General features: G+C 34.7%; 1 protein-coding gene across 1 annotated transcript in view; it reads left to right on the top strand.

Annotated features, from left to right (window-relative positions):
* The window catches only part of LOC142340530 (prohibitin 1-like), a 103856-nt gene that overhangs the window by 71695 nt on the left and 18500 nt on the right, over positions 1 to 13661 (top strand). The window lies entirely within an intron of this gene.

Genomic DNA, 13661 nt, shown 5'->3' with positions numbered 1-13661 from the left:
ATGCTGATCGCATCTCTTCCCTACCTCAAAGATTAGCAATTACTAAATGCAATCAAGATTTTTTTTGAAAAAAAAATGAAAAAAATTAATTATTAACGGATTTCAAACAATTATTTACTGTTTCGGGCAAATAAATCTTAAGCTCAACGCTTGGTGTTTTTTTACTACATTGCTAATTTCAATGCAGCTGAAATTTTTGATCCGAGACTGAGGTGGCTCACAAAATCTTCACATTTTGAGGAAAAGGTGATTATTTCCCCACTTCTATTTTCAAAACTTCCATTTACTTAATTGAAGAGGCCAATTAAAAGAAAGCCCCTCCCCTAAAAGGGTAGTCGTTTAAACTCGGGGGCAGCAAGTCAACTCCTATAAATATTTATAAATCATGGCAGTGGTCAAAAAATAAAACATCAGAAGCAAAAGATAGAGAAAGTGACAAGCATCAGAATTATAATCAAAATAGATCTGATAAATAACAATCAAAATATAATGTGTAGTGATTTTGAATCAGAGTTAGAAAAAACTACTTAATTGCAATTGCCATTTACTCAATTGCAATTAATTGATATTATTCAATCAATTAATTGAAAGCAACGAAGGATGTAGGTCGGAAAATAGGGGATGATGAGTAGCACTTAGCCCAGGGGTTATGAATTGACAACCCCTGCCCTACCTTGACACACTAAAAAATTAAGACAGCACATGGTCACCGTAGCTATCCGTAATAAAAATGTTAATTTCAACGTCTTCAACTGTATAGACTTCAAATCGATAGTAAATTAAGATGAACAAGGCATATAAGCAATACTGAAAGGACAAAACACTTTCTCGAGTAAATGTCCAATAGAAATAGGTTTATGGAATGCATACGTTAAAAGTTTAAGGTTGGAATCTAATAGCAGTGAGAAAATCTGTTGGTGGTCCCACTTGCGTCTCCAGCTTAAGAAATAGACAACAATAAGTTAAGAATATCTCTATACCCTCCTGAATCTTTTTATTCAAAAAAAGTAAATTGTAGTGATCTGTATATATACAACTTGATCGAACAGAACTGATGAAAGAGGTATATAAATAGAACGCATCAGAGTACATACGCTTGTATTTTTAGTTGATGTTGAGGATATGTCTTTATTGAAAATTGATAACTTGGCAGGGGTGCTTTATTTCTAAGCTCAAACGCAAGTAGGAAAATGTCTTTAGGAGCAGTCCCTCATGAACAATGGTTCTGTACACTGGCCGTCCAGAAAAATTGTTCCGATTTTGCTTTTTTGGTTTTGCGCAAATGACAACATATTACGGGACGGGGAAACTTTTCAAGGAAAGCCGATGATCGAAGCGAAAATATCTTTGCTGAACGCATCTATTAGCAGCTACATGTTACGTTTAATAGAGCCAGAATCAGATACTGAGAGTTAGATATTAAATTACATGTCAATACATATTTTATGAAATACACATGAAATACATATTTTATATGCCAATTTGCACACTTTAAACTTTTTGAACCTAACGCTAATACGTGACCTCTTAATTGCTGAACAATCCTTTACTTTTTGTCTTTTATTGTCAAGATTCAAACTTGACAACAAAAGACCATATCCATGAGGAAGATCAAATTCTGCTACAGAAAATTCGTTGTCAGCATCTGCTACAGGACATTTTACCACAGAGAACAGAATACTCTCAAGAAAGACTGAGACCGACAGCTCAGCAGCAGTGAAACCAATGAGTCGCTTTGAAAATCCATTTTCTCGAATAGAATACTTTGTAAATATCAATGATTCTTTTTCCTTTGCAGTACATCCCACAAAGCCGTCAATGTTTATTTCAACTGTTCCAGAGAGTCAAACGTTGTCCGTAAATTGTTTTCACTATTTCTTTTTGACAAAACAAACATGCAGAACGGTTAAACATGAAAATTTCAATTATTCTCATCTTCCAATCGCGAAAAAAATCGAGATCTACAATTATTGGACGAAACATTTAGCAGTTGCTTGGACAAAAGAGCGGATCGAACGTGCCATTCATGCACTCCTCCGACGTTTTCTTGAAGATCGTGCCGAAGCTATTCTTCTTATCGATGCAAATAACGCATTAAAGAGCCTTAATAGAGAACTTGCTCTAAAGCCACAAGAAAGCTTTGTCCATGGACTTATACTGCTGTGAGGAATTCATAAAAACCGCCATCAGACCTGTTTATTGACAAAGTAATGAATTCCCAAAAGTCGTACTTAGAATCGTACCTGATAAGCTCAATTGATTGCAAAAGCTGAATTAGTTCAGAAGCCTATAGAAGCGGCCCGTGCACAATTTGTTAGGTCTTTCGTTAATTGAGCGTATTCCTAGAGAAAATACAAAGAAGTTAAATTAATAAGTAGTTTATGCAGTTAAATTAAAGTAAGGTAAAATTGTTATTTAGGTCAGTACCAAAATCGCTTCAAACTTCCTGGTAAATTAAAGTCAACAATGAGAGCTATATTTCATTAATTTTGCTCTAATCCCCAGCTTTGTCTAATCGAACGTCTAATTTATCTGCTGACACCTATCAACATTGTGTCAACCATAAATCAGTTAATAAATTAACTTTTAAACTAAATATTTGACCCTGTAGTGACACTACAAACATGCAACCCTGAATCGCAAGGTTGTTAGTACTCTTTTTTGTACGTGTGGTACTCAAACTGACCCTCTTAATGAGAAAAAAAGTATACTACTCACAGAAGCAACCAATATTTTCATATACAACTCTTGATACATGAGCCTTTAATATATATATTTAGTAATTTTGACATAAAATGTTTATATATCAGTTTTTGTCGTTCAAAATTTTCTCTTCTTCAAGCTCAAAAGATACTGTACATTGCATCATTGGACAGAATTTGTTAGGCCCAATTGATGGTCTTGAAGGACTACTCATCTCCCCAGCATCAGGGTGCGTCAAAAGGCTCATCTAGTGATAATGTTTCTTGATTGGTTCTTTAAACGCAGAACTCTTTACCAACAGGATCTCATCCAACATAGCCGACCAATTTGTTGAGAACAATTTTCATTTCGAATCTCGAAAAGATATATAGCATTCGCCTTTGTCTTGGCTTTCTTGTTTTTCAATGAATCTTTTCGTCTATCAATGACAGTTTCTTTCTCGAAATTCGTTGGGCAAGTGCTGGTTGTAGTGCTCCAGCTGTTAAAAGTGTGACCGAAATTGATGTTTTTCCGTCTCCAGTTTCTTTGCGGCTGCGCCCTCCTTAGCGTCATTAACTTTAATTTTGGTCAAATCCTGTTTCAAAAAATAGGTTGTTTTCTCCAGCTTGGCATTTCTGGCTGGGGCTGCTTTTAGATTATCCTGTAGCGCCTCACATCCGGCGCTCAATTTGTCCATTGCTTCTTCGGATGACCTGCTTGCCTTAACATAATGGTTGTCCAATTTTGTCGAAGCTCGACAAGTTCTAATTGAAATAGAAATTTAGTATTCTTCAATGTCTCAAGTAGCACTCAATGCCTTTGCAGCTCCACTTCAATTTGTAAATCTCGGGACCGAAAAATGGTTGGAGCCAGAAGTTCTAATTAGGACCTTTTCCGAGTCCGAGACAGACAAGATTCCACTCTGTATAATCCAGGGGAAATCTCGGATATATGTTTGCACAACTCTGGCATATAATAAGCATTTCCACCGATTTGTGGGGTGATACTACCTGATTTACTGATTACAGATATTTTTTGCTTCTTAATTTTTATCTCTTTTTATTTTGGTCGTAGACTCGGGACGTACTCATGCTTTTTGTCTTGACCTCAAGACTTTCTTTTGTTCCTTTTAAATTTTTCGACTCATATTCATTTTTTTCGGTCTTGCACTCTAGACATATTCCTTTCTTTGGTCTTGAACACAAGACATATTCCTATTTTCAGTGTTGACATCAAGAAGTTTTTTGGTCATGAACTCCAGACATACATGAACACAGAAAGCTTTTTCATACAAGCGGCGACATTTTTTCTTTAATCATTTTCTCTTGTACTCGGCGTCTATTTTCTAATTTGAGTGATTGAATATACATACGTGTTCTTGTTATGTGGTCAAGATTCAGTCGTTGCCAGGATGCTTCATTAACGACTAATCCTAATTAGATGAACAATTTAGGAAAAATTTTTACTAACTGAAATATGAAGTTGACTGTTAAGACTGACACAGCACTATCCTAAGCTTTTAAACATAAGTATAAGGTTTCGGTTTTCAACTTACGAAGAACTATTATGTCCTTTCCTAGGAAAGTGTTTATTCCAATTTATTAAATTTTCAAGAATGTATTTTCCATTCAAATCTTGGAATCCTTCTCAAATTGCACATATTGGCTTTGCAGCTCTATTTCACTCTGTAAAGCTCAAGATCAAATAGTGGCGGGCTCCAGAAGTTTCATTGAAGACAACTTCCGAGTCCGACACAGACAGGGTTCCACTCGGTATACTCCAGGGAAATCTCGTATATAAATTTCCACAACTCTGGCATATAGTTCGCTTAATTACCAATGTGTGGGGTATCACCACCTGTTTTATTGAAAAAAAAACTCTTTTTGCGTGTAAAAATATAGCGTTCGTTATTTTGGTCATACCAATTACATACTCAAATTTTTAGCCTTGACATCAAGACTTTTTTTTCGTTTTCTTTGTTCCCCTATTTGTTTTTTTGGTCTTGAACCCAAGACATAGTATTTTTTTGGTCTTGAAAAGTAGACGTACACGTATTTTTGTCTTGACCTCAATAATTTTATTTGATCTTCAACTCAAGACATGAACTTTTTTGATTTTAAACTCAAGAGCTATTCAATTTTTTTGGCCTGGAACAAAAGACGTTTATTTTCAGGCAAGCGGCAACTCTTTTTCTTCAATCATATTCATTCGTTCTCAGTGTTCAATAAATAAATTGAGTAATTGAATATACATACGTCTTTCCGTCACGGGTTATAGATTCTGCAACAGTCCTTGCTAAGATGCTCCATTAACGATTAGATCTAAAAAATTTAACAACTTCTGAAAATTTTTCTCAAGCTTAAATATAAAGTTATAACTATTAGGACTGACCCAGCAATATCCCAAGCTTTTAGCTGTTTTTATAATGTTTTGGTTTTTATGATACGAAGAGCTGTTGTTTCCTTTGATAAGAAAATTTCTTTTTGAAACTGTTTGTTCCAATGTTTAAAATTTTTATGACTATATATTCCATCCAAATCTCGAAATGCTTCTCAAGATGCACGCATTGGTATTGCAGCTCCATTTCAGTCTGTAAAGCTTGTGACCGAACTTTGGTGGGTGCCAGAATTTTTAATGCCAGAACACTTTCTGAGTCCGAGACAGACAAGATTCAACACGGTATACTCCAGGGGAAAATTTCAAATATAGTTTTCCACAACTCTGGCATATAGCATGCATATTCATCATTTTGTGGGGTGTCGCTACCGCTTTATTGAATACTGACAATTTTTGCTCCTTAATAGTTATCTATTTTTCTTATTGGTGTACGACTCAAGACGTGCTCATAATTTTCGTCTTGACCTGAAGACGTTCTTTTGTTTCTCTTCGTTTTTGGTGAGATTTTAATTTTTTTTAGCCTTGAGCTCAAAACATACTCAGAACACAAGTTGTACTCTATTTTAGTCCTTATTTCAAAATTTTTTTGGTCTTGCACTTTTTTTCAAAGCGTTTTGTTTCTAAGGAGCGGCGACTCTTTTTCTCCAATCATTCTTTTTTTGTTCTCGGCGTTCATTATGAATTTGAGTGCTTCGTGGGAACACGTATAAATGTTAACGTTATAGGTTCACGGTTTTAACAATTACTGCCAAGATGCTCCATTAACAATTAATCCTAAATAGATAAACAATTTGAGAAAAAATTTCAAAAACTGAATTTTGATGTCGACGTATAAGACTGGCACAGCGAATTCTTAGCCTTTAACCGTAAGTATAAAATTTCGGTTTTCAAGTATTGAAGAACTGTCACTACCTTTTCTAGGAAAATTTTTTATTGAAACTGATTGTTTCAATGTATAAAATTTTCATAACTGTAATTTCGATCCTAATCTTGGAATGAATTTCAGATGATAATTCTTTCACTATTGTGGCGAATTATTCGAACAACTTGATTCTTTTTGAAGTCTGATGCTGAAAAAACTACAATTTATGTTTTGATCATTGGCATTTCATTCAAGGTTCATCGGCCATTGATATATTTCAAAAATGAGTTCCTTCAGTGTCTCCATAATTTTGATAACTCCCATCCTCTAATCTGACATTTAAGTCATTATTCATCGGCCTTTGATATATTTCAAGGCTCGTTTCTTTCAGTTTCTCACCATATTGTTGATAACTCTCATTGTCTAATTTGACGAAATTTGTGTACAGCGGGTTGCATGCAGCGATTATATAATTTTGACACAAAACTTTTGTAAGAGGGTTCATATATCTAATAGAAGAAAAGTTCTGATCCTCTAATAACACAGGAATAATACATACGTTAAAAGTTTAAGGTTGGAATCTAATAGCAGTGAGAAAATCTGTTGGGGGTCCCACTTGCGTCTCCAGCTTAAGAAATAGACAACAATAAGTTAAGAATATCTCTATACCCTCCTGAATCTTTTTATTCAAAAAAAGTAAATTGTAGTTATATGTATATATACAACTTGATCGAACAGAACTGATGAAAGAGGTATATAAATAGAACGCATCAGAGTACATACGCTTGAGTTTTTAGTTGATGTTGAGGATATGTCTTTATTGAAAATTGATAACTTGGCAGGGGTGCTTTATTTCTAAGCTCAAACGCAAGTAGGAAAATGTCTTTAGGAGCAGTCCCTCATGAACAATGGTTCTGTACACTGGCCGTCCAGAAAAATTGTTCCGATTTTGCTTTTTTGGTTTTGCGCAAATGACAACATATTACGGGACGGGGAAACTTTTCAAGGAAAGCCGATGATCGAAGCGAAAATATCTTTGCTGAACGCATCTATTAGCAGCTACATGTTACGTTTAATAGAGCCAGAATCAGATACTGAGAGTTAGATATTAAATTACATGTCAATACATATTTTATGAAATACACATGAAATACATATTTTATATGCCAATTTGCACACTTTAAACTTTTTGAACCTAACGCTAATACGTGACCTCTTAATTGCTGAACAATCCTTTACTTTTTGTCTTTTATTGTCAAGATTCAAACTTGACAACAAAAGACCATATCCATGAGGAAGATCAAATTCTGCTACAGAAAATTCGTTGTCAGCATCTGCTACAGGACATTTTACCACAGAGAACAGAATACTCTCAAGAAAGACTGAGACCGACAGCTCAGCAGCAGTGAAACCAATGAGTCGCTTTGAAAATCCATTTTCTCGAATAGAATACTTTGTAAATATCAATGATTCTTTTTCCTTTGCAGTACATCCCACAAAGCCGTCAATGTTTATTTCAACTGTTCCAGAGAGTCAAACGTTGTCCGTAAATTGTTTTCACTATTTCTTTTTGACAAAACAAACATGCAGAACGGTTAAACATGAAAATTTCAATTATTCTCATCTTCCAATCGCGAAAAAAATCGAGATCTACAATTATTGGACGAAACATTTAGCAGTTGCTTGGACAAAAGAGCGGATCGAACGTGCCATTCATGCACTCCTCCGACGTTTTCTTGAAGATCGTGCCGAAGCTATTCTTCTTATCGATGCAAATAACGCATTAAAGAGCCTGAATAGAGAACTTGCTCTAAAGCCACAAGAAAGCTTTGTCCATGGACTTATACTGCTGTGAGGAATTCATAAAAACCGCCATCAGACCTGTTTATTGACAAAGTAATGATTTCCCAAAAGTCGTACTTAGAATCGTACCTGATAAACTCAATTGATTGCAAAAGCTGAATTAGTTCAGAAGCCTATAGAAGCGGCCCGTGCACAATTTGTTAGGTCTTTCGTTAATTGAGCGTATTCCTAGAGAAAATACAAAGAAGTTAAATTAATAAGTAGTTTATGCAGTTAAATTAAAGTAAGATAAAATTGTTATTTAGGTCAGTACCAAAATCGCTTCAAACTTCCTGGTAAATTAAAGTCAACAATGAGAGCTATATTTCATTAATTTTGCTTGAATCCCCAGCTTTGTCTAATCGAATGTCTAATTTATCTGCTAACACCTATCAACATTGTGTCAACCATAAATCAGTTAATAAATTAAATTTTAAACTGAATATTTGACCCTGTAGTGACACTACAAACATGCAACCCTGAATCGCAAGGTTGTTAGTACTCTTTTTTGTACGTGTGGTACTCAAACTGACCCTCTTAATGAGAAAAAAAGTATACTACTCACAGAAGCAACCAATATTTTCATATACAACTCTTGATACATGAGCCTTTAATATATATATTTAGTAATTTTGACATAAAATATTTATATATCAGTTTTTGTCGTTCAAAATTTTCTCTTCTTCAAGCTCAAAAGATACTGTACATTGCATCATTGGACAGAATTTGTTAGGCCCAATTGCTGGTCTTGAAGGACTACTCATCTCCCCAGCATCAGGGTGCGTCAAAAGGCTTATCTAGTGATAATGTTTCTTCATTGGTTCTTTAAACGCAGAACTTTTTACCAACAGGATCTCATCCAACATAGCCGACCAATTTGTTAAGAAAAATTTTCATTTCGAATCTCGAAAAGATATATAGCAGTCGCTTTTGTCTTGGCTTTCTTGTTTTTCAATGAATCTTTTCGTCTATCAATGACAGTTTCTTTCTCGAAATTCGTTGGGCAAGTGCTGGTTGTAGTGTTCCAGCTGTTAAAAGTGTGACCGAAATTGATGTTTTTCCGTCTCCAGTTTCTTTGCGGCTGCGCCCTTCTTAGCGTCATTAACTTTAATTTTGGTCAAATCCTGTTTCAAAAAATAGGTTGTTTTCTCCAGCTTGGCATTTCTGGCTGGGGCTGCTTTTAGATTATTCCGTAGCGCCTCACATCCGGCGCTCAATTTGTCCATTGCTTCTTCGGATGACCTGCTTGCCTTAACATAATGGTTGTCCAATTTTGTCGAAGCTCGACAAGTTCTAATTGAAATAAAATTTAGTATTCTTCAATGTCTCAAGTAGCACTCAATGCCTTTGCAGCTCCACTTCAATTTGTAAATCTCGGGACCGAAAAATGGTTGGAGCCAGAAGTTCTAATTAGGACCTTTTCCGAGTCCGAGACAGACAAGATTCCACTCTGTATAATCCAGGGGAAATCTCGGATATATGTTTGCACAACTCTGGCATATAATAAGCATTTCCACCGATTTGTGGGGTGATGCTACCTGATTTACTGATTACAGATATTTTTTGCTTCTTAATTTTTATCTCTTTTTATTTTGGTCGTAGACTCGGGACGTACTCATGCTTTTTGTCTTGACCTCAAGACTTTCTTTTGTTCCTTTTAAATTTTTCGACTCATATTCATTTTTTTCGGTCTTGCACTCTAGACATATTCCTTTCTTTGGTCTTGAACACAAGACATATTCCTATTTTCAGTGTTGACATCAAGAAGTTTTTTGGTCATGAACTCCAGACATACATGAACACAGAAAGCTTTTTCATACAAGCGGCGACATTTTTTCTTTAATCATTTTCTCTTGTACTCGGCGTCTATTTTCTAATTTGAGTGATTGAATATACATACGTGTTCTTGTTATGTGGTCAAGATTCAGTCGTTGCCAGGATGCTTCATTAACGACTAATCCTAATTAGATGAACAATTTAGGAAAAATTTCTACTAACTGAAATATGAAGTTGACTGTTAAGACTGACACAGCACTATCCTAAGCTTTTAAACATAAGTATAAGGTTTCGGTTTTCAACTTACGAAGAACTATTATGTCCTTTCCTAGGAAAGTGTTTGTTCCAATTTATTAAATTTTCAAGAATGTATTTTCCATTCAAATCTTGGAATGCTTCTCAAATTGCACATATTGGCGTTGCAGCTCTATTTCACTCTGTAAAGCTCAAGATCAAATAGTGGCGGGCTCCAGAAGTTTCATTGAAGACAACTTCCGAGTCCGACACAGACAGGGTTCCACTCGGTATACTCCAGGGAAATCTCGTATATAAATTTCCACAACTCTGGCATATAGCTCGCTTAATTACCAATGTGTGGGGTATCACCACCTGTTTTATTGAAAAAAAAACTCTTTTTGCGTGTAAAAATATAGCGTTCGTTATTTTGGTCATACCAATTACATACTCAAATTTTTAGCCTTGACATCAAGACTTTTTTTTCGTTTTTCTTTGTTCCCCTATTCGTTTTTTGGTCTTGAACCCAAGACATAGTATTTTTTTGGTCTTGAAAAGTAGACGTACACGTATTTTTGTCTTGACCTCAAGAATTTTATTTGATCTTCAACTCAAGACATGAACTTTTTTGATTTTAAACTCAAGAGCTATTCAATTTTTTTGGCCTGGAACAAAAGACGTTTATTTTCAGGCAAGCGGCAACTCTTTTTCTTCAATCATATTCATTCGTTCTCAGTGTTCAATAAATAAATTGAGTAATTGAATATACATACGTCTTTCCGTCACGGGTTATAGATTCTGCAACAGTCCTTGCTAAGATGCTCCATTAACGATTAGATCTAAAAAATTTAACAACTTCCGAAAATTTTTCTCAAGCTTAAAAATAAAGTTATAACTATTAGGACTGACCCAGCAATATCCCAAGCTTTTAGCTGTTTTTATAATGTTTTGGTTTTTATGATACGAAGAGCTGTTGTTTCCTTTGATAAGAAAATTTCTTTTTGAAACTGTTTGTTCCAATGTTTAAAATTTTTATGACTATATATTCCATCCAAATCTCGAAATGCTTCTCAAGATGCACGCATTGGTATTGCAGCTCCATTTCAGTCTGTAAAGCTTGTGACCGAACTTTGGTGGGTGCCATAATTTTTAATGCCAGAACACTTTCTGAGTCCGAGACAGACAAGATTCAACACGGTATACTCCAGGGGAAAATTTCAATTATAGTTTTCCACAACTCTGGCATATAGTATGCATATTCATCATTTTGTGGGGTGTCGCTACCGCTTTATTGAATACTGACAATTTTTGCTCCTTAATAGTTATCTATTTTTCTTTTTGGTGTATGACTCAAGACGTGCTCATAATTTTCGTCTTGACCTGAAGACGTTCTTTTGTTTCTCTTCGTTTTTGGTGAGATTTTCATTTTTTTTCGCCTTGAACTCAAAACATACTCAGAACACATGTTGTACTCTATTTTAGTCCTAATTTCAAAATTTTTTTTGGTCTTGCACTTTTTTTCAAGGCGTTTTGTTTCTAAGGAGCGGCGACTCTTTTTCTCCAATCATTCTTTTTTTGTTCTCGGCGTTCATTATGAATTTGAGTGCTTCGTGGGAACACGTATAAATGTTACCGTTATAGGTTCAAGATTTTGCAACAATTACTGCCAAGATGCTCCATTAACAATTAATCCTAAATAGATAAACAATTTGAGAAAAAATTTCAAAAACTGAATTTTGATGTCGACGTATAAGACTGGCACAGCGGATTCTTAGCCTTTAACCGTAAGTATAAAATTTCGGTTTTCAAGTATTGAAGAACTGTCACTAGCTTTTCTAGGAAAATTTTTTATTGAAACTGATTGTTTCAATGTATAAAATTTTCATAACTGTAATTTCGATCCTAATCTTGGAATGAATTTCGAATGATAATTCTTTCACTATTGTGGCGAATTATTCGAACGACTTGATTCTTTTTGAAGTCTGATGCTGAAAAAACTACAATTTATGTTTTGATCATTGGCATTTCATTCAGGGTTCATCGGCCATTGATATATTTCAAAAATGAGTTCCTTCAGTGTCTCCATAATATTGATAACTCCCATGCTCTAATCTGACATTTAAGTCATTATTCATCGGCCATTGATATATTTCAAGGCTCGTTTCTTTCAGTTTCTCACCATATTGTTGATAACTCTCATTGTCTAATTTGACGAAATTTGTGTACAGCGGGTTGCATGCAGCGATTATATAATTTTGACACAAAACTTTTGTAAGAGGGTTCATATATCTAATAGAAGAAAAGTTCTGATCCTCTAATAACACAGGAATAATTTTCGTGCAAGGAGGAGGCTTGGTTATTGTTGCTACAATCATGGCACATTTCTGAACATATAAAACGGATCCTGCTCTCTCAGAGTGAGTTCCTTCCTCGAAGACCGTTACTGAAGGATTCACAACGTTTTTGTTTTTTGCAATTTTTTTCTAAGTTTCAATAGCTGAATTACAAATTGAAGCGTTCTCGTCCTCATGACAAAAATCCTTCACTACGAGTAATTCAAAGTTACAGCTGTCAACAACGGTTGAGAAAATTATTTCCAAGGTTAATTTAAGATCTCCAGTTGCCAGTTGTGGTTTTTTGTTAGAGTGAAAAAACGTAGAATTCCGGTTATTTTCACTCGCTGTCCCCAGATATTTGCTGTATCCTCCAAAATGTTCAATGCAAAATCTTCAATTTTGTTTTTGTGTAATATTTATCTGCTACTAAACGTTGTCTTGTTCTCACCAAAAATCTTTGCAGGGTCATTCGAATTAAAGTTTTTGATAGTTTGACAAGTTTGTTTGTTTTGATCTCAATAAAATTTATTCACTGAGTCGTCCTCAAAATATGTGGATTGAAATAATTTTTGGAGAATATAGTGGATCTTTACAACTTAATGTATTTCTTTGTTGCAGCTTTCCCCAATTTGTTAATGAAAACTCTTGCATTATTTACAACAATTCCAATGAAAATTTTTCCTGTACATGGAACCCAGTCTACAATTTTAGCATACATAGCTAGCGCATTTGCGCCAAATTTTTCGTTAAATTTTGACTATTTTCTTCAACATAGGTGGTTTCACTCACCTGTAGTAAAAGTTTTTCCGTTACCAACCTGTTGATTTTAAAGGTCCTATTTCCAAAACCTCCTTTGGCAAAATTTTTGTTCTGCCAAATCTTTTTGCGAGTTCCCGCGTTTAAAGAGTATATTGATTTTATTAGTCTTGAGTTTTTTGTAACAAAAACGACATCGTCATTTACGTTGCTTCTTTTAAATGAAGACACTGTATACGCCACTTCATTCTTGCAGAATCAATTTTATCTGTTACTGAACATCAGCATCTATTGAACTAATCTCTTTTATTGCTTCCGATACACAAATTCTGCTATCACAGTTTGCTCTGAGATCCAGAGGACAGATTTTTGTTGAAACAATATTGTTAAAATTGTATCCGTATAAGTTAAAGTAAATTGAAGGAGACAAAAAATGACTAGCCTTGCCATATACAAAAATAGTGATTATTAATCATTCGATGCTATGGAAGAAATTACATGTATTCTTGATTCCAAATTTTCTTTTCGAAGTTTCCTGAAACAAAAACAGCGCCAGTTCCCTCACTTCTGAAAAAACTCTTCATCTTGCTCAGCAAAATAGTTTCAAACCTCACAGGTACCATTTTATCCGGCTGCTAAACCATGTAGCCATTTTTTGTGCCTTCTGATCTTTTTTAACTTTTTTTCTCAGTGCTTTAGTGTTACTATTTGCTTTTTGGGGTTTTGTTTCCAGTTTTGTAGTTTTTTGCGCTGATTTCTTTCCAGTTTTCTCTTTA

Source organism: Convolutriloba macropyga, chromosome 6 (assembly GCF_964194025.1).
Source record: "Convolutriloba macropyga chromosome 6, txConMacr16.3, whole genome shotgun sequence".
NCBI classification, from domain to species: domain Eukaryota; kingdom Metazoa; phylum Xenacoelomorpha; order Acoela; family Convolutidae; genus Convolutriloba; species Convolutriloba macropyga.
This window is presented reverse-complemented; position numbering and strand designations above follow the sequence as displayed.